The sequence below is a fragment of the Bos javanicus genome, chromosome 2, assembly GCF_032452875.1.
Source record: "Bos javanicus breed banteng chromosome 2, ARS-OSU_banteng_1.0, whole genome shotgun sequence".
In the NCBI taxonomy this organism is placed as follows: Eukaryota; Metazoa; Chordata; class Mammalia; order Artiodactyla; family Bovidae; genus Bos; species Bos javanicus.
Window position 1 is genome coordinate 48,120,465 of NC_083869.1, and position 24,868 is coordinate 48,145,332.

The 24,868-nt window shown below is 36.0% G+C and overlaps 1 long non-coding RNA gene across 2 annotated transcripts in view; it reads right to left on the bottom strand.

Moving 5' to 3' along the window:
• The window catches only part of LOC133260289 (uncharacterized), a 218,390-nt gene that overhangs the window by 129,010 nt on the left and 64,512 nt on the right, over positions 1 to 24,868 (bottom strand). The window contains exon 2 of one of the 2 annotated variants that reach the window (XR_009740725.1): positions 19,569 to 19,719. The exons of the other annotated variant lie outside the window; for it this stretch is intronic. This is a non-coding gene — a long non-coding RNA (uncharacterized LOC133260289). The remainder of the gene's footprint in view (positions 1 to 19,568; positions 19,720 to 24,868) is intronic. 2 annotated transcript variants of the gene reach the window in all.

Consider the following 24,868-nt stretch of genomic DNA (forward strand, 5'->3'; position numbering starts at 1 on the left):
GTTTTTCTATTGCTATTAATAGTACTGTACTATTTTTTAGATGTCTGATAAAAACAAATGTAAACCTTGAAAAATTCACTTTTAACACAGGTATGAAAATATTTTCACATGTAAAATTCAAAGAAAAATGAGTATCTCAAGATGTTAAAAATCATTTAAATACATTAAAAAATAAGACATCATATGTAAAACAAACAACACATGTCAGAGTCACTCCTAAGAAGTTGCCAGGTATTAGAATAGCTGCACACACAATAAATATGTCTACTGTTTCAAGTAATAAAATGTTTAACACTCTAAGAAAAGAAGATGGATTCTGAAAAGGTAAAGAGAATTTTTTAACATGCAAAGTATGATAAAGTGAAAAAGTCAATCAATAGGTTAAGCAATATCTTCAATCTAGTTGAAAAGAGAATTAGATAATTGTGAATAAATTATGTCAAATGTAGTCCTGAGAGGTAAAGAGCACAGAAAATATTGTAAAAAGATCTCATATACATCTGAATTAGAGCTCTAGCAAAGCAAGAAAGAGATTGAGGCCATATTGGAAGAGGAAAATTGTTAATACAAGAAAAAGAAAAGAAATCAAATGAAAAGAACAAAAAAGGAGATAAATTACATTCAAAGGACTGACAGACCAATAATTAAACTTCTGAGAAAAAAAAAAAGAATCCACAAGATGGTGAAATAATATATTTCATGGGCTAGAAGAAATTAACCTAATAACCTAGAATTCTATACCCAACAAAATTCTTCTAACAATGAGAGTAAAATAAAGTTATTTAGAGGTAAAGACTGAGAGTTTATTATTCTCATATCCTCAATGAATATACTTTCAATCAAAAGCTCTGAAATAATCTGAGGAATGATGAGGAGAAAAAAGTGGTAAATATAAATAAATAATATTAAGATTATGAAAAATAATAATTGTTTCTTACAGAATTAAAAACACTAATAAAATATATAATTTGGGGAAAGGTAAGCAAATTTAAAATATTCTCTTCTAAAGTCTTTTCATTTTAGTAGAGAGAAAGGTATGTACATAATTTAAAAACTATAAATGAAAATACTTCTAGGTTAAATATAACCTCCAAACTAGGTAGGGGAAAAAAAAAAATGAGAAAAAAATACTGAAAAATACAAAAAGAAGTCAATAAAAGAATGGAAAAGAAACAAAGAAATGATGGAAAAATAAAAACATTAAATAAAATGGTGGAAATAAACCCAAAGATATCAGAAATTACAGTTAAAGTAATGGGCTGTATATTACAGTTCAAAAATGAAAAAGATATTAATGCAAATATTATCAAAATTATATTAATATCAGGAAAAAGGGATTGCTAGAAATAAGGATCATTATAAATGATAAAAAGTTCACTTCTTCAAGAAAATATAACAAAGTTGTATGCAACTAACAACCCCAAAACACAAAGACCAAAATTTGACAATGAAAACTAAACCATGTGAAATGGAAGATCCATAATTGGGCTTAGCGATTGAAAGGTCAAGAAGACAATGTTAAAAAACCATAAAAGATTTGAACAGTTAATTTTATCTAATGGACATGTATATAAAATAGTACCAAGAGTTGTAAACTACACATTATTTTCAAGTACATTTCCAAAACAGAACATTTAAAAACATGATCATAAATTAGGCCACCAAAGTAAGACTCAGCAACTTAAATAACATTATACAAACCAGATTCTTTCACAACCATGAAATTAAGAGAATTTAATAACAAAATGATAACCAGAAATAACTCAATTGTTTCAAAAATAAACAGCATACTTCTAAATAATGCAAAATTGAAATCAGAACTAAATATTCCTTAATATGGAATATGTGACCATATTAAATGACTATATTAAAAGAACTAAATGAACCCTTAATATGAAAACTTGTGGTATACACTGAAATCAATAGTTGAATAGGATTTTACCTTAAATATCTACTATAGGAAAGAAGAATGAAAATTAGTAATCTGGGAATCCAATAAAATAAGATTATATAAGAGAAACAAAATAAAGTTAAAAAAAAAAAAGGACTTGAAAAAAAGCAGAGGATAAATAATTAAATAAGAACAGAAGTTAATGAACTAGAAAACAGAGATAAAAGAGAAGTGAAAGGAAAGCTAAAAGCTGACTCTCTGAAAAGCCTAAAACTTCGAACCTCTGAATAGATTCAGCAAAATGTTCTAAGAAAGAAAAGAAGGAAAAAAAGGGGTGGGAGGGAGGAAGAGATGAAGATGAGGAAGGAAGGCATGCAGAAATAGCTAATGTCAAAAACTACATGATTACAGATGCTGTAGACATTAAAATGACAATACATTTGAAGACAGATGAAATGAACAAAGTCCTAGAAAAATATATTTAGCTTACTAACACTGACTCAAGATTAAATAGAAAAATCTGTACAAAATTATTAAAGAAATAGAATCAATAGTAAAAATCTCCCCACAAGTAAAATTCTAGGTTCAATTGTAGAATCTAAGGTGTTATTTAAACTCTATGATTTTTAGTTCACTTATGATAGCCTATTAAATTATTTCATATTATACTACCTCACAAGAAATTTAATTTGAAGATTACATTAAAAAGTACAAAAGGCAATCTGTGAACTCTAAGGTGTTACAAAAACTATAAATATTATTCACCCAATTTTAGATTAAAGTCAGAAAGCCCATAATTTTAAAAATAGATAAATTCCAAAGAATCTTCCACAAGGTCAAATTTTCTCCTTAAGGCAAATCTTATTTTGCTTCTGCATCTACTAAATATTTAATGACACATTCTTTCAGAGGAAAAATGGCCACAAAATAATACAAATACAAATTAAAAGTGCTGAAAAAATTTAGATTTTTAAAAACTCAATATTGTGTGTTAAAAAACTTACTGACAACAAAATGTAATTTAAGCAGTAGCTATTTTTGTTTGCTACTATAGGTTAAATAGGGCTTCCCAGGCACTGATAGTGGTAAAGAATGCTACTGCCAATGCAGGAGACTGGGTTGGGATGATCCCTTGGAGGACAGCACAGCAACCCATTCCAGTATTCTTGCCTAGAGAATCCCATGGACAGAGAAGCCTGATGGGCTACAGTCCATGTGGTCCCAAATAGTCAGACATGACTGAAGCAACCTACCACAGCACAGCTCGTAGGTTAAATATACAAAGGAACAAAAATAATATTCCCAAATGGAATGAGGAAGTATAATGACAGAATGTTTCATAGGTAATGAGCTAATGCATTTTTCCTCCTGAAACATAAGCTTGTATAATTGTTTTCATAAAATTCATGTGAATATATTCATATTCATCTTTCCATGTTTGTGTTCATTAAACAAAGATGATAGTGCCTAACAGGTAAGAGGCACAGGTACAGATGTTGAGGATACAAAGATGAACAACAGTGAATCTCACAATTTTATAATCCAGTGAGGAAGAGAGAGAAATATAAGTACCTGGCTGTACACAGGGTACTATAGATCACAGAGGAGGTACATCTAATGCAAAATGAAAAGATCAGAGAATGTCCCTAAAAGGAACAACTTATAAGCTGCACAATAGAGAAGAAAGTAGTTAGCCATGGAGAAGGCAATGGCACCTCACTCCAGTACTCTTCCTGGAAAATCCCATGGACGGAGGAGCCTGGTGGGCTGCAGTCCATGGGGTCGCTAAGAGTTGGACACGACTGAGCGACTTCACTTTGACTTTTCACTTTCATGCATTGGAGAAGGAAATGGCAAGCCACTCCAGTGTTCTTGCCTGGAAAATCCCAGGGACAGGGGAGCCTGATGGGCTGCCGTTTATGGGGTCGCACGGAGTCAGACACGACTGAAGTGACTTAGCAGCAGCAGCAGCGGCAGGGAGAATGGAGAAGGTTGTCCATTCGAGAAGAAGGATATAAGGCCATTACTGCCACAGCTCCTTGTACTACTTCTTACACCCTCACCATGCACACGTTATATTACATTGTTTAAGCGTGGCATTTGTCACAAAAATTATTTCATAAAAAGCAGGATTTTAAATTTAGTATTGAATATTGCTAAAAAGATCATTACTTTGCCAACAAAGGTTTGTCTAGTCAAGGCTATGGTTTTTCCAGTGGTCATGTATGGATGTGAGAGTTGGACTGTGAAGAAAGCTGAGTGCCAAAGAATTGATGCTTTTGAAGCGTAATGTTGGAGAAGACTCTTGAGAGTCCCTTGGACTGCAAGGAGATCCAACCAGTCCATTCTAAAGGAGATCAGCCCTGGGATTTCTTTGGAAGGAATGATGCTAAAGCTGAAACTCCAGTACTTTGGCCACCTCATGCAAAGAGTTGACTCATTGGAAAAGACTCTGATGCTGGGAGGGATTGGGGGCAAGAGGAGAAGGGGACGACAGAGGATGAGATGGCTGGATGGCATCACCGTGAGATGGCTGGATGGACGTGAGTCTGAGTGAACTCCGGGAGTTGGTGATGCACAGGGAGGCCTGGCGTGCTGCGATTCATGGGGTCGCAAAAGTTGGACACGACTGAGCGACTGATCTGAACTGAACTGAAAAAGATCAAATTGCCAACATCCACTGGCTCATACAAAAAGCAAGGGAATTCCAGAAAAATATCTACTTCTGCTTCACTGACCATGATAAAGGCTTTGACTATGTGGATCACAACAAACTATGGAAAATGCTTAAAGAGATGGGAATACTAGACCACCTGACCAGCCTCCTGAGAAACCTGTATGCAGGTCAAGAAGCCACAGTTAGAGCTGGACATGAAAAAATGGACTGGTTCAAAACTGGGAAAGGAATATGTCAAGGCTGTATGCAGAGTCCATCATGCAAAATGCCAGACTGGGGGAAGCTCAAGCTGTAATCAAGATTTCCAGGAGAAACATCAACAACCTCAGACATGCAGATGACACCACTTTTATGGCAGAAAGCAAAGAGAAACTGAAGAGCCTCTTGATAAAGGTGAAAGAGGAGAGTGAAAAAGCTGGCTTAAAACTCAACATTCAAAAAAACTAAGGTTATGGCATCTGGTCCCATCACTTCATGGTAGATTGATGGAAAAAATGTGGAAAACAGTGACAGATTTTATTTTCTTAGGCTCCAAAATCACTGTGGACAGTGACTACAGCCATGAAATTAAAAGATGCTTGCTCCCTGGAAGAAAAGCTATAATAAAACTAGACAGAGTATTAAAAAGCAGAGACATTATTTTGTTGACAACAGTTTGTGTAGACAAAGCTATGGCTTTTCCAGTAGTCATGTACAGATGTGAGAGTTGGACCATAAGGAAGGCCGAGTGCCGAAGAATCAATGTTTCAGAACTGTGGTGCTGGAGAAGACTCTTGAGTCCCTTAGACAGCGGACAGCAAGGAGATCAAACCAATCAATCCAAAAGGAAATCAACCTTGAATATCACTGGAAGGACTGATGCTGAAGCTCAAGCTTCAACACTATGGCTCCCCAGGCAAAGAGCAGACCCACTGGAAAAGACCCTGATGCTGATAAAGCTTGAGTGCAGGAGGAGATGGGGATGACAAAAGGAGATGGTTGAATGCACTACTGGCTCAATGGACATGAGTTTGAGCAAACTCCAGGAGATGGTGAAGGACAGGGAAGCCTGGCATGGTACAGTCCTTGCAAAGAGTTAGACAGGACTGAGCAACTGAGAAACAGCAATGATGATGCTAAAAATGAACTCTAATAATATGAATTACATAATGTATTTGAATTATTCTTCTGACAAACATCTTAAATTCATTTTCCAATCAAACTTTAGGGATTCATTTTTGATTAGTATACAATGAATTTTTTAAAAAATCATTCCCATCTTGTTTCATTGTTTCATGTACAGTTAGAAATTCTAAGAAGCCAAGCGATCTATGATGGGATGGAAAAGTTGGGCCTATCCCTTATCTAGAACAAAGAAAGGGCACTTCACTGAATACCATTCCAAAATATTCCATGGACTAATTTGCCACCTTAGCATGTAGCATGTATCAGAACACCAACAGGTTGTGTTTTTCTGAAAAGGTTCCCTTAACAAGGGCCACTATTGGCTCTTCTTCCTGTGCTAATTGTTTCTTATACCACCACTTCTATCTTTTCCATGACTCCAATAGTAGTTACTCTTGAACCACTAAGTTAAATATTATAATTGTTTCAAGGCTGTTATGTTTTCAATTATATTAATTTTGACCTCTGTAAGAAATGCGACCCCACAATTAGGGTTATCTATTACACTGAAGAGGAAAAAAGTCACAGATGGAAAGCAAAATAATAGAAAGATCAAGCAACATAGCTGGGACCGTGTTCAGCTTTGGTTTAATAAAGAAAAAAATAATACAAGTGAATAACATAATTTTATTTTCTTATGCTGCTTATATGGATATATGACGAATTTACTCTAAGGCAACAGTCTGATTTCTCACAGAATGTTATATTTTCTTATAGGAACTTATATTCCGAATAAATTTTTCCCCTGGTGACTAAGAACGTTCTAGTCTTTTACAACATAAATTATGCTTTTCATAATTTCTTCTGTATAGTTTTTTGGTCATAACAAGGACCTTAAAATTTCTTTGATTTGCCAATGAACAGACTGAGCTCCCAGTAGGGCCAATGTTCTGTTCTTGTAAATCTTCTCCTTTGTAAATGCCTGAGCCACCAGGGAAGCCCAAGAATACTGGAGTGGGTAGCCTATCCCTTTTCCAGCTGATCTTCCCGACCCAGGAATCGAAACCAGGCTCTCCTGCACTGTAGGTAGATTCTTTACCAGCTGAGCTACCAGGGAATCCCACAAAGAATCCAGGTTTATATATTCAGCTAGCTGAATAAACTAAGCAATTCTGATTACTCACATAAATGTTACATCAAAGTTAAAATATTCAGCTGAGAAATAGTCCAGAAAAAACTACAGGTACTAATATTTTATTGAAACAATTCAGCATTTGGAATCAAACAGATTTGGCCTAGAATCCTACTGTATTCATGATGCCACAGATGTGTAACAGACAAGCTTCTTTATTTCTTCTAGGCTTTTGCTTTTTTTTCTTGAAATAGAGGGAATAACATATACTCTTCTGAGTATTAAATGAGGTAATAAATGTACAGCAGTAAAATAGTGGACATTACCATTTTCAACTCTGCTTTTTATCAAAGTAGAAGTGGAAGTATTTCTTAGGTGACTCAGATTTTGCTAAAGTAGATAAAAGCACTATGTTATTTAACTTCATGCCCAGATTAACCTTATTCCTACAATATTTCTGAGGCAGAAGAACGGAGGACGGGATGGATTAGAACAGCAAACTTGAAACCAAGAACAGACGCATGATTTTAAAAAATTTTCCTTCTAATTTAATTCTGGCCTTTCTGGATCACTTTAAATCTGAAGACTCTTGTGAGTGGTTAACATAGGTAAGTGAAATAAGAAAGGGCTTGATTTGTGTTTATGGCTGTATATTATATATATAGGCACTGTTCAACATATTTGTGTATGTATACATATGCACATGTGACACATGTATATACATAATACCTTACACAAAAACACACATAAAAGACAAATCTACACATGGGAAAATCAAGGCCAAACAAAGAAAAACAAAAAGTAATGTAATGAGTCGTAGTTTAACATTTTTAACATGTATTTTTACTGGAAACAGAATTTTTAAGAAGTTTAGTATTCAGTTCATATTATAGCCGAGGCTAGTAGTCAGTATAGTGAAGTAAAATAAGGCTTTTTAAAAAAGCAACCCCAAACTCTCCAATCTTAACTAGTAAGCTTACATAGATGGCAAAGTAGTACTGAAATTCCCTTACTTAAAATTATGTTCCCAAAGGATGTACATTTAATTCTGTTTATTTATATGTTTACAATGACAGCATACAAACAGTAGTTACAGTTTTATCACTATTTTAATTTTAAAACTTTGTTGATCTTTCTTTTCTGCTTTTGCACTTATTAGGCAGATGGAGCTACTAATATTTATAAAATATCTCAAAAGTAATATTAAAGATATGCATGAATAACCAACAGTTAAGCTATACAGGACAGTTGGTGACTGCTACTGGTGCAGTAGAATATAGATTTTTTAACTGTGAACATCAAGTGAGGAAAATGAAAGATTGTACTTTCCAAAGATGCTAATCAATAAATCAGTCTTTTCCCACATTCTCTTCTTACAATGTGACTGACGCTTCTCCCACTGAGAGGTAGATGCTATTTTCCCTTCTCTTCACATAAGCCCATGACTGTTCCAACAAGTAGAATATGGTAAAGATGGGGTCACCTGAGGTTAGGTCATAAAAAGTGTAAAACTCCTAACTAGTTTTCTTCTTGAGACACTTGCTTTAGGGTCCTGGTCACTATGCTATGAAGAAGCTCAAATTAGCCCAGGACACCATACAAAGTGCCCCTTTTAGAGAAGAATTAATCCCCCAGCCAACATCCAGAATTAAATACTAAAAAAGGTGAATGAACAAGGATGCAGATGATTTTACTTCTCAGAGCCTTTCAATCCTCAAGTTGGACCTCAAACATCATGGAAGTGACACAAACCATTCCCACTATGCCCTGTGTGAAAATCTGACCAAGAATCTGTGAGTATGATAAATGGATGTTTTAACCAATTAGTTTTGGGTTATTTGTTATGCAGCATTAGATAACTGGAATAAGGTACTTCTATACATGCAAATTTGAGACTCTGGCATTGAAGACTATTTATAGAGGGCTATTTGTACAGGTTTGTACTTGTATGAAAATCTGAATATATAGCTCTAATTATGCAGATGGGGAGGAAACCGGGAGGTTAACTTCTGAACCAATTTTCCCAGTTATATGGTTCTTGCTTTCTCTTGCCTTGGGGACATTCTGTTCTATTCCCTCAGCCTGAGCATTCATCCTCCTCTGTGAACCAATACTCTGATCTTCAGTGGCAAACTCCTGCTTTCCTCAAAGATCTTAGGTCTTACAGGAAATGTCACATTCTCCTGGAAGACTAATCTGTTAAGGAATGGGTTTAGGAGCCCACTCTATTAGAATATGGTTAGTTTATCTCAATGGCACCCTACTCCAGTACTCTTGCCTGGAAAATCCCATGGATGGAGGAGCCTGGTGGGCTGCAGTCCATGGGGTCGCTAAGAGTCAGACACGACTGAGCGACTTCACTTTGACTTTTCACTTTCATGCACTGGAGAAGGAAATGGCAACCCACTCCAGTGTTCTTGCCTGGAGAATCCCAGGGACGGGGGAGCCTGGTGGGCTGCCACCTATGGGGTCGCACAGAGTCGGACACGACTGAAGCTACTTAGCAGCAGCAGCAGCAGTTTATCTCATTAAAGTGAAAGTGAAGTCGCTCAGTCATGTCTGACTCTGTGACCCTGTGGACTGTAGCCCACCAGGCTCTTCTGTCCATGGGATTCTCCAGGCAAGAATACTGGAGTGGGTTGTCATTTCCTTCTCCAAGTTTATCTCACTATATTCCAGTTATTTACCTCTCCATTCTACCAGTCTGTAAGCTCCTTGAGGGTATAAACTTTCTGATTTACTACTGCATACCCAGCATAGCTCAGTTGGTAAAGAATCCGCCTGCAATGCAGGAGACCCTGGTTCAATTCCTGGGTTGGGAAGATACCCTGGAGAAGGGATAGGCTACTCACTCCAGTATTCTGGCCTGGAGAATTCCATGGACTACATAGTTCATGGGGACGCAAAGACAAAGAGTCAGACACAACTGAGCGACTTTCATTTTCACCCAGCATCAAGTAGTGATTGATAATCTATAAAAATCAGTTTGATGAATGAGAATATGAGTGAATGAACGCTCCTTTCTACCTCTACCCTGCACATGGACTACGAGGGAAGACATTGGAAAATTAGAAAAAGCAGATATTCAGAAATTATGGTAGGTTAGACAGAAACGAACAAAGACACAAGGAAAAGTTAGCAGCTTTTCAAGTGAGTCTTTCCTAATTCAGAGTATCTCAAATATACCAAAGGTTTCGGGTGGTCTGATGAATTTCAGAGATAAAAGTCTCCATTCTGGTTTCAGAAAACTCTGCAAATCAGACTCAGTTCTCCCTCTGTTTGTTTTACCCATCTCTTTTGACACATACTCTCATTTCAAGTCATCCTGGCCTGTAGACCTTCATGATAACAACCAGAAATTCAAAATCTCCTACTTTACTGAGGTCTGTCATTAAAAATGCCCCATACTGGTGGGATGGGGAGGGAGATGGGAGGGAGGTCCAAAAGGGAGGGGATATATGTATACCTATGGCTGATTTATATTGAAGTTTGGACAGAAAACAACAAAATTCTGTAAAACAATTATTCTTCAATTAAAAAGTAAATAAATTTTTTAAAAAATGCTCCATACTTAGGATTATACACCTGGCAGATTTCCAGACAGTACTGATTTCATATATTTTATTCTTTTCATTCATTAAAACAATCTACATGAAACAATATCATTATAAAAACTACCATATAAACACATTCATGAATTGACAAAAGCTTAAGATGGAATCCAATTTTCTGGAGAAAAAACAAGGACATCTGACTAAAGATTCCAAAATTACGCGCCAATTCTTGGAAGTTTTTGCTTCAATTCCTTAGTGCTGATTTAAACTAAGTGTTGATTTAATTATAACAATTCAGGAGTATGAATCACTTTATACCTCCCTAGAGTTATTAATGGAAATGAGGGACTTCTTTCATTAAACAAGTTACCCACTAACAAATCACTTTTGAGTTAGGAACATCTTTCAGCATTTACTGTCTACTGGAGTAGTCTTATATATAATAAGTCTCTTCAAGGAGTACAAGTCCATGCTTTTTGTAAGCTTTTGTATTTATCCTTCTTCCTCATTGTCACCTACTAGATAACTACCTCTTCAAAAACCCCTCTCTTTTTTTATCCTTTGGCACCTGGTTCATAGACTTTTCCTTTTACCCAAAAGTTGCAGTCAACCAGAGTAACCAATATGTGCTGCATTTAATGACTCTGTACATATCTTCCATTTCTTGATTTTTCTTAGTGACTCAATCTGCCAGTTCTTTCCATGGACATGCCCCAGATATCATTAATGGTCTACCTTCAAATAATACATTTAGACCTTCTGTATCACTCTCTAATCATGATCCACCCCCAACATTCCAGCATTCTCTTCTAATTACAATCCAATATATATAGATTCTCAAGGCACGTCATCCCTGAAGTAGGAAGCGTAGAGTACAGGATCAAAGTCTTAGAACTTCTTAATCTTTTAGTTATTTATACTTTATATTTTTATAATGTATGGTTTTACAGAATATATAAAGTATATATAATACTGGTATAATTTAATGTACTTTTAATAAGCTTTATATAAAGTATATGAGCATGGAAGTTAAAACAATAAATTTATAAATACATGTATACATTGGTGGTATGTGTTAAAAAAATTGGAGAGGACTTCACTGACTACTTTCTATATTTTGTCCTTTCTCTTACTGGCCTCCCTACTCTGCCTTTATTGCATTGTACATCACTTAAACCACTCACCTGTCAATACATTCAATTTCCCTGCCACACTGTCCTCCCATCATATCTGGGTTCCTGAGTGCTTCAAGAGAAAAATTACAAAATATAAAACTCTACAGATAGTGGCAACCATAAATCCTTGGTTAGCATCCTGAATTTGGGCCTCAGTGATGCCTGGTAATCCTATTAGCTTTTCCTCTTTAGCTCTCTCATCCTCCATAGTGATTATTTCAAACATTCATCACTTCTCTAAAAACTCTGCCTTTACCATCTCATCCGTCACACCCAACTAATCATATAAAGTTCTGTTTAACAGGAAAAAAAAATCTTTTTCCTTAGATTATACTAAAAGCTAATATTCACAGATTTCCAACATTTCTTTTTCCCTCCTTTTAGAATGGAAAGGTATGTCTCTGTGTTCTGGTTTCGAAGTCTCAATTCTGTTGCTAGTATGTTCATTCTCTCTACTACCCTTAGCAGTTAAACATGCACAAGTCACTCCCATTATAGCAAGAGCCCTCCTTCAACCTCAAGCTCTGCTCTCTCCAGCTAGTACCCTTTTTTTTTCCTCCTTTTTACAAACTCCATATAAGAGTGGAGACATCAACTGTCTCCTTTTCTCCATCCCTCACTTACTACTCAATTACAGCAACTAGGCTTCTACGACCATTAATTTAGGTCATTAATTCATATTTATATTGGCAAATTAAAAGACATTTTAATCATTATTTTTCATCAGCTTTTGACCCAGCTGTTTCTTCACCTTGGAGACACCAAATAGTTTTCCTCCTATCTCACTGATTATTCTCCTTTGTGCTCTCTTCATCATCAGTGATTTTGAAACTGTGGCTGAGTCACCCAGGGAGCTTTTGAAACATAGATATCTTAGGATACACGAAGACTAACTTGAATCACAATCCTTGGAGAGTGGAGCCTGGGTATCATATTTTTAGAAAGCTCATTAGGTGATTCAGATACAGTGTGAAAATTAAGAACCTCTGCTTTAAATATTGTCCACAGGGCTCTGCCACAGGCCCTCTTTCCTTCTTACAGTATACATGTACAAACTCACCTAATCCCTTGGTTTAAGTTATGATCTACATGCTGATAAATTTCAAATGTGTATCTTCAACTCAGATCTCTCTTCTGATCTCTAGACCAATGTATTCAAATAGTTCATTTAGACAAAAACACTGATGGCTTGTATGTTTGTATATCTCAAACTCAAAATGTCTCTGATTGAACCACTCACTTCCCATCCCCATATAACCTGCTCTTAATACTGTCCATCCAACGAACTATTAAATTTCAACAACTATGCCTCTCAAATTATCTCCCCAATCTATTACTTTCTAATCTCATTCTTCCTACAAGTCACCATCTTTGCTTAACTGGACTGATGCCAGAGATTCCTAACTGGCCTCCTACCTGTGATCTTGCTCTCTCCTGCAATCCATATTCTTCAATGTAACCAGAATGATTCTTCTAAAATGCAAACTTTACTGCATTATCCTACTCCCATTACTCAAACTTAATCATGCTTTAAATTTTTCAGTGGCTTCTCTTTGCCTTCAGAATAATTTTTAAATACCTCACCAAAGCTTACAAAGTCCTTCTTGACTGTGCCCCTGCCTGCCCTTCGCCCACCTTCAAAGTTCAAATACTGAACCTCCAGTTCTTTAAAGAGCCATCATTTTCACTCCACTAGGCACAGGCATAAGATTATTTCTACCTGAAATAATTTTTCCATCTCTTTACCAGTCTAGGTGACTACTTATTTTTCAGGTCTTAATTTAAATGCTGCAGCTTCCAAGGAGGCCTTTCCTAAATTGTCCAATCTGTGGTAAAGACCAATGGCATAGCTGATACTCAACAAATAGTCAAATGTAACTCCTCTGCATTTTCTAGCATGCCTTCAGGAAGGTTAGGGGAATGAGACTGATTTCAGGCCAGTAAGATGTAAAGGAAAAAGATGTAAACAATGTACAGACTGTTCTTAAAAATGTTCAATTCTCTACTTCCTACTGCCTCTGCCATGACACCTGAAGAAGTCATAATGTTTCTGCAAGATGGAGAAGCAATGCTTGATATAAACTGGACACTTATTGTGTGAAAAAACAAATTCCTTGTGTATTAAATTACTGAGCTTTCTGGGTTAATTTGCTACCAAATTTAACCTGGCCAACACTTGCTAACAATAATACAGGGCTCCAGCTATGTACTCTCCCACCAAGACTCTTACTACATAGCACAGTTTGTTATTGCTTATCTGTCTGCCCTGATAAGACTCTGAGCATCTTAAGGAAAAGTTTTGTGCTTCTCCTGTTCCCTGCCTTATCTCTAGCATTAAAAAAATATTTTGGTACATGAATGAACTTATCAATATAACCTACTTTGTCTAGCAGAATACAATAGAACCAGCAGTTTGAATTTATAATACTATATACCAGGTATTTTATCTGTCAGTATTTTTTTCTATATCTTTTACTTTTAGTTAAAAGCAGTCGTATATATTTTGGATCCTGTTTTATTGTTTTCACTTAACATGAGGATGTACCTTTGTAATTACAAATTCATCACAAACATCATGCATAGTGAGTACATAATAATTCTTTATAATGAATATTCAGTATATGAATATTCAATATATTCAGTATAAATACTGTCAGGTACCCAAACATTTCTTGTTCTTGGACATTTAGGTGGTTTCCTGCAAACAATTTTAGATATGAGACAGTTTCTATGCTTGTTTAACTTACTTTTTAAATATTTTCTCCTATAATTTAAAGGCTTACTAGATGCCTTGAATGAAACACTGATAATATGTATTGATTCAGTTTTTAGTGGGGAAAAATTGTATCAATTCCAAAACAAAGGGTACTACCAGATATTGTACAAACAAAATGTCTGAACAAAATATAAACTACAATAAAGAGGAAAATAATCAAAATGAAGACAGCATTGACTTTGATGATTCTCTTGCTCCTCCTCTACTCCACCATAAGTTTCCAATGATAACTGAAATTTTAATTCTAAGGAGAGTAAGAATCAAGGAAAGCACAATGCTTGGCATTAGTTCAAGTTCTGGCCACTTCATTTAGTAGCTGTACAGCTTTATACATGATCTCTCTGTACTTCTATTATTTTTGAGAGGTGTGTGTCTCTTTCTACAGCAGGGTTTCTCAATGTATGTAACACTACTGATATTTTGGACCGGATAACTCTTTGTCGTTGGGGGCTGTCCTGCACAGTGTAAGACGTTTAGCAGCATATCTGACCTCTACCCACTGACGCCGGTAGTAATACCTTGCTACTATCAGGTGAGGAAAATAAAAAATATCTTCAAATATTATGAAATGTGCTATGAGGGACTGAGAACTACTGCTTTAAGATAAGGAATAACAATACTTTTTAGTTCTATGTGTGTGTCTGTGTTCAACTGTGCTCAGTTGTGTCTGACTCTTTATGGCCCCGTGACTGTAGCCTGCCAGGCTCCCTTGCTCGTGGAGTCTTCCAGGCAAGAATAGTGAAGTGGGATGACATTTCCTACTCCAGGGAACCTTTCCGACTCCAGGGAACCTTTCCGACCCCAGGGATTGGACCCGTGTCTTTTGCGACTTCTGAAATGACAGGTAGATACTTTATCACTCAGCAACCTGGGAAGCCTTTATAGTTCTATATATTTATTATTTCAGCAATTTATCTCACAATTTTTCCAGAACTCCTAACAAATTATCAGGTTAAATGTTTATAGTCTGTCTATATCATTTTCCTTTTCCTTCTTTGTTCTCTTGTAATTTGCTTTTAAATTGTCAAAAGCATATTAAAGACAGAAAATGGAAAAGTGTAAATGTTAAACTATACAATTTGTCCTGGGGTAATTAAAAATTGATAATATTGCTCTTTTAACTCTTAACAGTATTTCAATTACTTTTCTATATTCTCTTTTAAGAAGAAAAGGGTTACTTCAATTTTCCTTCTCCCACACATGACCATTAATGGTGGCTTTATAGCTCAGGGATCCCAATTAATATTTAACATTGCAAGCACTGAAAAAGCCTAAAACTGCTTCTTCTCTCTGAAAACTTTTTCCCAAGTGTGTTGAAGTTACCAAGAAAACTCCAAAAATAATCTAACTCATATTAATAGAATTAATTTAAAATGATTATTATGCAGACATTTATTGCTCAAATTAAGCAATTTGTATTTATACTATTCCACACACTCTCTAAATACCTTATAAATGTTAAATCTACTTATTAAATATTCCCACTTTTTATACAAAAGGCATAAATTTTAAGCAAATAAAAATGAAGTCTTCAAATAAAGGTATTTCCTTAAAATATACTCTATAATACTAAAACACTTTGATATTAAATAAGTCAGGTAAACTTACTATTTAAATAAGGATTATATATGTATTAAAGGGATGAAATAATGCAACCAATCATATGAAATATGACAGGTGGTCAGCCATAAACCAAGTAACAAGTAATTACATTTAATTTTGTATTTCCCTCAATATCTAATATAGAAATAGCATGAAGAGGTAGTTTTAATTTCTAAAGCAATAGAATAAGGGAAAATTTGCTCAGTCTCAAATGCTTCTTTAAATAATGTTATCTTGATATTCACTGTGTTCTTTCAATAATTTGAAAATGAACATTTCTTCACAAACAACATTTTCCCACCTGTTAAAAAGAGTTGCTGAATCTGGATTTCTTAACTGTGATCCAACATTTTCAACTGATTAGGCATATGCTGAGAGTAATGTTAACCTTTCAAGTATATTTAGTGAATAAAGAACATAACTCACCATAATTTTATTTTTCATTTATTATTTATACCCTGCTGGCTTCTAGTAATGTTTTAAGATGATTCACTTGGTCTTTTACATTGGAATTATGAGGCACCTCTGAATGGCAGAAAAATCACTGGCTTTGGAAACAGACACACTTAGGTTTGAATCCTGTCTCAGGCATAGTACCCATGGAACTTGGATCAAGTCACTTACCTTACTCTCTGAAGAGCAGATTCTATACCTATTAGTCTGCTACCTGTATGTACCTGGCTTGTGGCTGCCATTCTGCAAGTTACATTTCTTCCTCTTAAAAAATGGTTAGACTTTTAGAAAATGAGGTGTATTATTTTTCATAGTATTCTCTTCTAGCTCAAAAAAAGATAAGGCTTTGGTACTGTGCCTAATAGAAAAAACATCAGTATCTCAAAATACCAACGCAGATGCCATTCTGGATTCATTCTTTTTTTGAGCTACTTTATATGTACTCATACCACTAAACTTGGATGAATACTACTTAATGGGTATATATGAAAATGAGAGTAGAAAACTGAGAGTAATATTTCAAGACAGATAAGATGTAAGTGAGATTGTGAAAATATTTTAACATCCTAGGGTAAACCTTCAGTTTAGAGCAGAGGACTTCAAATATAGTGTGCTGTACTGAATTTTCCTTCTAAAGATTCATATCAGATACTATAGTAACCCTTAGAAAGCCAATACACTTCTTTGATCAAGTTTTGTCTAAAACTTATTAACACATTTACTCTTTGGAGAAGTTAGCCTCTGTTTTAATTTATATATATATAAAAAAAAAAGACTGTAAGGTCCTACATCCAGAGTTTCTGATTCAACAGGTCTTGAGTAAGGTCCCTGGAATTTGCTTTTCTAACACATTCCCAGACTGCTGCTGTTATGTAGGCTATTTTAGCAGGATATGAAAACAGGCCAGGCAGTATATTAAAAAGCAGACATATCACTTTACCAACAAAAGTCTGTATAGTCAAAGCTATGGTTTTCCAGTAGTCACGTACAGATGTGAGAGTTGGATCAAAAAGAACGCTGACCATCAAAGAATTGATACTCTGGTGTTGGAGAAGACTCTTGAGAGTCCCTTGGACATCAAGGAGATAAAATTGGTCAATACCAAAGGAAATCAACCCTGAATTTTCCCTGGAAGGACTGATGCTCAAGCTGAAGCTCTAATACTTGGGCCACCAGATGTGAAAAGCTGACTCTTTGGAAGACCCTGATGCTGGGAAAGACTGAAGACAGGAGGAGAAGGGAGTGCCAGGGGATAAGACTGGATGGTATCATTGACTCAGTGGATAAAAGTTTGAGCAAACTCTGGGAGATGGTGAAAGACAGGGAAGCCTGGTGTGTTGCGCTCTATGGGGCCACAAATAGTCAGACATGACTGAGTAACTGAACAACAAATGAGAACCACTGGTCCAAATATCTCTAAATCGATATTATTCCTGCTGCTGCTGCTAAGTCGCTTCAGTCATGTCGGACTCTATTCGACCCCACAGACGGGAGCCCACCAGGCTCCCCCGTCCCTGGGATTCTCCAGGCAAGAACACTGGAGTGGATTGCCATTTCCTTCTCCACTGTATGAAAGTGAAAAGTGAAAGTGAAGTCGTGTCCAACTTAGCGACCCCGTGGACTGCAGCCTGCTAGGCTCCTCTGTCCATGGGATTTTCCAGGCACGAGTATTGGAGTGGGTTTCTGTAATCTGAATAATCTGTTATAATTTCTAGACACAATTCATTCATTTACTTGTCTAGCTATTACCTGGCCAGGCTATCTAAGGTTCTGGTAATTAAGTGATGAACGAGATAGACAAGGTTTCTGCTCTCATGGAACTCACATTCTAGCAGTCAGAGGCACAATTCAGTTCAGTTCAGTCGCTCAGTCGTGTCCGACTCTTTGCGACCCCATGAATCGCAGCACGCCAGGCCTCCCTGTCCATCACCAACTCCCAGATTTCACTCAAACTCATGTCCATTGAGCTGGTGATGCCATCCAGCCATCTCATCCTCTGTCGTCCCCTTCTCCTCCTGCCCTCAATCCCTCCCAGCATCAGAGTCTTCTCCAATGAGTCAACTCTTTGCATGAGGTGGCCGAAGTACTGGAGTTTATATACAAATAAATGAAAAATACTGGTAGTAGTAGGTGCCATACACAAAATTAAAACAATGTAATGTGATCTGAGTGATTTGTTTAGATTTGGTGGTAGATGGAGAAAACTTTTCTGAAGACTTAACATTTAAGCTAAAATCTGACTAACAAGAGCCCCCTATGGAAAGACTGAGGGAAGAACATTCTAGGTAGAGGGAATAGTTGTGTAAATATCCTAAAGGAGAAACAAGTTTTAAGTTTGGTGTGTCAAGAAATAGGTTAATTTGCATTGCAAAGGAGACTGTATAGACAGTCAGGGGCCAAGTCAATCATGTAGTATCATTTGTGGTGGGGTAAACAGTTTGGAGAGTTTTCTGTAAGTGAAGAGCTCCAATACACCATACTGAAAAATTCTGCTATTAGAGTACAAATAATGAATACTGTAATTATCTGATGAGATTTTATGTGTAAGAAAAGGTCTCACCATATAAATAAAAGAATATATGACTCATTGTTCAAAGGATGGTAGGCATGGTCTAAAAAACTTAGGACTAAAAGCAAAAGTCAGAGGCTTAGAAGGCTCTGCTACCTACTAGCTATGTGATCAAGGACATGGTAAAGTCTTCAGTCCTCTGGATCTCAGTTTTCTCATCTATAAAAGGGAACAGAGTAGGTATATCTAAGAAGTGTTATGAAGATTAGACACGATAATGAATGTATCATACCCAGGAAGTACCCATTATTTTGTGGGTTCTTAATGTTATTCCTGGGGAAGGAAATGGCAACCTACTCCAGTGTTCTTGCCTGGAGAATTCCAGGGACGGGGGAGCCTGGTGGGCTGCCGTCTCTGGGGTCGCACAGAGTCGGACACAACTGAAGCGACTTAGCAGCAGCAGCAGCAATGTTATTCCAGATCAGTCTCTTCTGTTCTTACAGATAAATCCATTACCTCAAAGTAACGAAAGAAGAATTGAAATATGCTGGGTTTTCAGGAAAACTCTTTTGTATCTGAATTTCTATAGCTTCAACTTTCCAACAATCCAATATCATTAGAAAGTCTACTTCTGAATGTTTAAATGTTACATAATAATAAACCCAAGAATAGTAAGTATTTTAAAATCAACATACAAGAACCTATATACCAAATAAATGTAGCTCCATTCAAAGTATAGGATTACATGGACTTCGCTCCGGGTCCTGTGGTAAGACTCTGTGATCCCACTATAGGCGGCATGGGTTCCATCCTTGATCTCTGGTCAGGGAACTAAGGTCTCACATGCTGCATGGTATGGCCAAGAAAAACAAAAAACAAAGTGTAGGGTTACTGGGCTACCGTTGTTCTGAATACCTTTGAACCTCCTCTTCTAGAACTATTCTAAGAATCTATTTAGAAGCCTCACAGAGGTCTACTGATTTTAAACTTTCACTTGTTCTTAACCAAGAAAAAAAAATGTAAAAACTCTGCTTATCAGACATTAGTCAGAAAGACAGCTGTTTGTAAATTCAAACTCAGCCCTCAACAAATGACTGATAACACTGATAACATTCATCATGTCACACTGTTTATAGACAACCTAAGGAGTTCAAACCTAAGGATTTATTTGAATCTAAGTATTTAATTGATTAAAGGGACATAGTAACTCAAGCATCACCATCTGGTAAAACAGCACTTCTATAGTAAACAGATTCTGAATAACAAAACTGATATACAAATTACTGATGGTCTCTATCACTCTTCAGGATGATGAAGCCTGACATAAGTAACAGTTATTAAACATGTAACCCCAAGGTTAAATAACTAAACCTACTAACAGTCATAATATCTCTCACTCAAAACCACAGGGGCCAGCAGAATTTTAGCACTGATACATACTTATTTTCTTCTTTAATTTTAGAATGACAATATAGCACTATATATGATGTGATATCCTCAGAGGTGACAGGGGCAGCACCTGAGAATCAAATAAGTATTTCTGCAGTGAAATATAGCAGTATTCACATATGGGAAACATAAAGCCTATAAACAGCCTCACATAAATTCAGTTCTGGATTTGCCACCGAGTTAAGTTCAATTCAGATTTTGCTACCTTAACTAAATATAGTTTTCCTTAAGTTTCTATTTAAAAAAGTGTAGGTTCCTTCCCTCCCTCCTCTGAATGTTATATAGTTCAGTTATAGATAAGGGGCTATGGACACATATCAGTATCTGGAAACGTTCTCTCAACATGATCCATGGTCACTTTTAAAAGAGAACATTTGGAAGGCTTCCTGACTAGCTAAAGACTGGGACAATAACGAAAAAGCTTTTAAAAGTCCTGGATATCACTAATTGTGCTAGTGACAAAGAATTCCTGCAAAGGTTTCAAAAGGCTGAGGTAATACGAAGAACAGTTTCTCTTGCAGTTGATGTTAGAAAATGCCATTATTCAAAATATGAGATTTAGATTAGCTTTTCTGCCACAAGCAACAATAATTACTATAATAATTATTACAGTGATGTGGGAAACCTTGCTTTATACTGGCTGCCAAGAAAACCAGTCATTCCTTGTTTCCTCAGGTTTAAACAGAAATGCCCTGAACCTAGAGAGCGATGCGTAACCCTGCCCTTGTCTCAGTGGTCAGGACATGCTGCACTGGTTACTCAGCCCGAAGAGGTTTCTGTGGCACAGACGACCCATCCTTGGGTCACCCTGCCTACTGTTCTCTTCTCCCTCCTTCCCTTCCCTACTGCCTCCTTTTCCGTCAGCTCCTAGCTGAGTAGCTGGAATCTACGCCCTTCTGCTTTCAGGTGCTTCTCTGACTTAAAATTAGACCCCACCTTCTATTTTAAGAGAATTTATATTCTCTCGAGAGTAGCTAAGTCTCTGCTTGAAGTTCTCTGTTTGCTGAGACCCTCATTTTCGGTCACCTCTCATCAGCCTAAGTCAGCGCTGGTCCCATGCTTCCTGTGGCCCGCCTCTTTCTGCATCACTGGTGGAAGAGAAGTGCTGTTGCTCTTCCCAAAGTACTGGTTTCCTGTTATCAAATATGTCTTCCTTCTCTGTTTTCTCTTCGTCACAGACCTCCCTTCAACTTCCATAATCAAATACAATGGAAGCCGTGAGCCAAATATTTTGAAAAAATACAAAAATGATGCATTAGGAAAAAATGTAAAGAATAAATTTAAAGGCAATCAAAAATGCTTAATACAACTCTTTAAAAAGTGTCAATTTTCAACCAAAAAATAAGGAAAAATGATGGCAACAAGAAAATGTTATTAGTTGGAGATGGAAGATAAGGGAGTGGATTGCTTGAGAGAGAGAGAAAAAAGGCCTCAGGAAAAAAAAAAAATCTGCCACCACTAAATGTCAAAAATATTCTATAAATAGTAACAAAGATACCCTGTATTTACATAATGACTTTCTTCCAAAGAATTCATGATGATATACATATTTTTTTAAATGAAGACAATTTTTTAAAGAAGATAAGCCAATGTAGGGTAAGCTTGAATCACTCTTGAAAAGTATATATTTGTGCAGTATTTCCAAAATAAAAAAAACAAAAACACAAGTGTATTAAAGACATTGTTTGTTTTTAAATCTGAGATGAAGATTTTATCAGGCCTAAGTTTCCACTGAAAGGTCAATGTAACAATGATGAAAAATTTATACTTATTGAAACAATGACTTGGAAATCAACAAACATTTACTGAATTATTTAATATTTTTAAAAGCTATATTTTAAGAGGTAGAAAATAAGGGAAAATAATATCTAAGATCTGTCAAAATTGCTTTATTTATTCAATGGCTATTATAGTATCTTTTGTTTTATATGTCCTTGTGTTGATATCCAAATAAAGATGAAGCTTCTAGTTAGGCATGTCACAGGGGGTTGGTGGCATCTTTTATGAGAAGAGAAGCAAGGAAAAGGCTAAGCAATTTGCCCAATGTTAATGGCAAAACAAGGTAGAGATCTTGTTTTTGACTTCAAGTACAATGCTTTTATGTATTATATAAATCTGTAATCCACAAAATGAAACTAAGTATTAAATTGCAAAAAGGAAAAAAAATTGTATACAGTATTTGTAAGTCAGGCTGTCAATTTTGCAGGGCAATCTTTATCTAGCAGGAAAGTTTCCTGATAGCAAAAATGTGAAGGATTAAAAAATATTTGTTATAAATGATGTAAACAATGGATAAAAAGAGAAATATTTCAATAAGGGCATGGTGGAATATAGGGCTTTGATTGGGATGTTCTCTATCTAATTTGGGGGTGAAATACTATAAATGAATATTATAAAGTAAAAATATACATAATATACTTGGGGAAAGAATGTATGATATCTTTACATCTCACTTAAAAAATGTTTAACAATGAAAGTATGCTTACTGACTTTCAACCAAGCAGAGGTTATGATTTAAAACCATAAATAAAATTAATATGCAATCCTTTAAAAAATATTTTCCACTTGAGAGTATTTCTCAATATTTCAAAAGTCATAATCATAATCTCTTTCATAACCAAGGAAAAGTAGCTTTGTGAATATGCTTATATCTTGATTTTTGAAACTAAGATTCACTAACATATTACAGAGCAGATATATTTGATGGTTATTAAGAACAAAAGGGAAACACAAATTTTACACATTTGACTTCTGATTAATTTCACTATAATCAGAAGTCAAAACTGTAATGTGCTGCTGATGGAAATCAGCAAACGTGGGCAATAACAGAGTTCACATTCTAGGAATGAATATATTTGGGTTTGAACCTCCACTCTCTCACACAGTATTTGAATAACTATGGGCAAGTGACTTCTTTGTACCCATTTCTTCATAAATTTGTTGTGAGGATCATAGGAAATCATGACTAAATGAGCAAGAAAGCATAATGCTTAGTAAATACTGGTTATAATTACAAGAATTTTATAGAGGATAACATATTCATTCTATCGGAAACAAGCCAAATGTTTTGAAATTGGGCCAAGGCTACTAGCAAAAAGGTAACATTATTTTGTTCCTTTTTGAGTTGCAAATGCACAAGATAGTTCTGTAATAAAAACCTCCATCCCCTGAAATCTCATGCAGATTAAGAAATGCACCTATAACAATTATATGAGGTTAATGTTTTATCCTTCAACTGGACAAAAAACTTCATAAGGTTTTGGATCATTTTGGTTCTTTTACCACTTACCCTAATACTAGTGCTCTGGTGTATGGCAGTGACTCCGTAAATAACCATTGAATGAGTAAGTGAATGAATGAGCTAATACCAACCACAGAAGATACAGAAGGGCCAAAAGATGAATAATGGAAAATATGACCATCCGAGAGAAAGAAAAATCCACAATGAGATGCTAGTGGTCCTGGGCAAATGGCAAAGACCTGAGAAGTTTAGAGAATCTGTGAGTCAAAAGGAGTAAAGACTTGAAATCTTGACAGGGAGACGGATATACACTTTAAAAAAGGTAAGATAACACAGAAAACACTGAATGAGTGACAAGAATCTGAAAATTCAGGTTTTATAATGAGAGATCCTCACATATAAACCCTGCAGTGTTTCTGGAGACAGCAGTTTCAGTCTAAGACTAGAGAGTCCTAGCCTACTCTAGGACCAGAGAGAGGAAATTATACTTTCACAAAGTCTGAAGGATCCAGGAAAAGTGCCTTTGGTTTTGCACAAGAAGGATGAAATGTTTCTCTAAAGAGGAAAGAAGCATGGAAGGACACAGCACCAAAAAGAATGAGGCTACAGAACAAATGAAAGCAGAAAGACTCAGACAGTCTAAAAGTTATTTCTATAGTATCACATTGAAGTAAATAAAAGGAAATATTAAGCATACTGGCCATGTGGAAGATTAAGTGATTTACCTACTAAATTAATGTAATCACTTTCAAAATGAGTAGTTACTGATATTTTATATGGCCTGTGTGCTAAAATACCTGAAATCACCCCACAAAGTTCTGAGTGACAGTTCAGTAGGCAATGTGTAGAAGAAACAGAAGGATTAAAGCTATGATTCTGGAGCAGACCCAGAGTCAGGGGCATCAGGTCATCTAAGCACATGGGCATCCATCTGGAGAAGCCTTCTGAGTGAGTGCTGCCTTGGGTTGTGCTGCAGTACAGGATCCTTTCACAGATAGTAATTAGGATTTGTGGGATGTGCCCATCACCTCTCTGCCCTGTTGACTGCAAGTTGTCCCTTGGTTATTTGCAGGGGAGTGGTTCAGGACCCATGCAGGATCTGCAGATGCTCAAGTTCCAGAGTAGGTTGTTACATGGAGGGCCGGCTCTACTCTTATTCCTCCTCAGAGCCAGATATTTTGCTATGAGTAACAGAGATATATCAGTGACTTCTTATCAAGGTTGATTTTGCTTGGCTCCATTTTCCATACATTCTCTATAGTTCAAACTATCTTTAATCTTTCTGAGAAATTTCATATTCCTCTG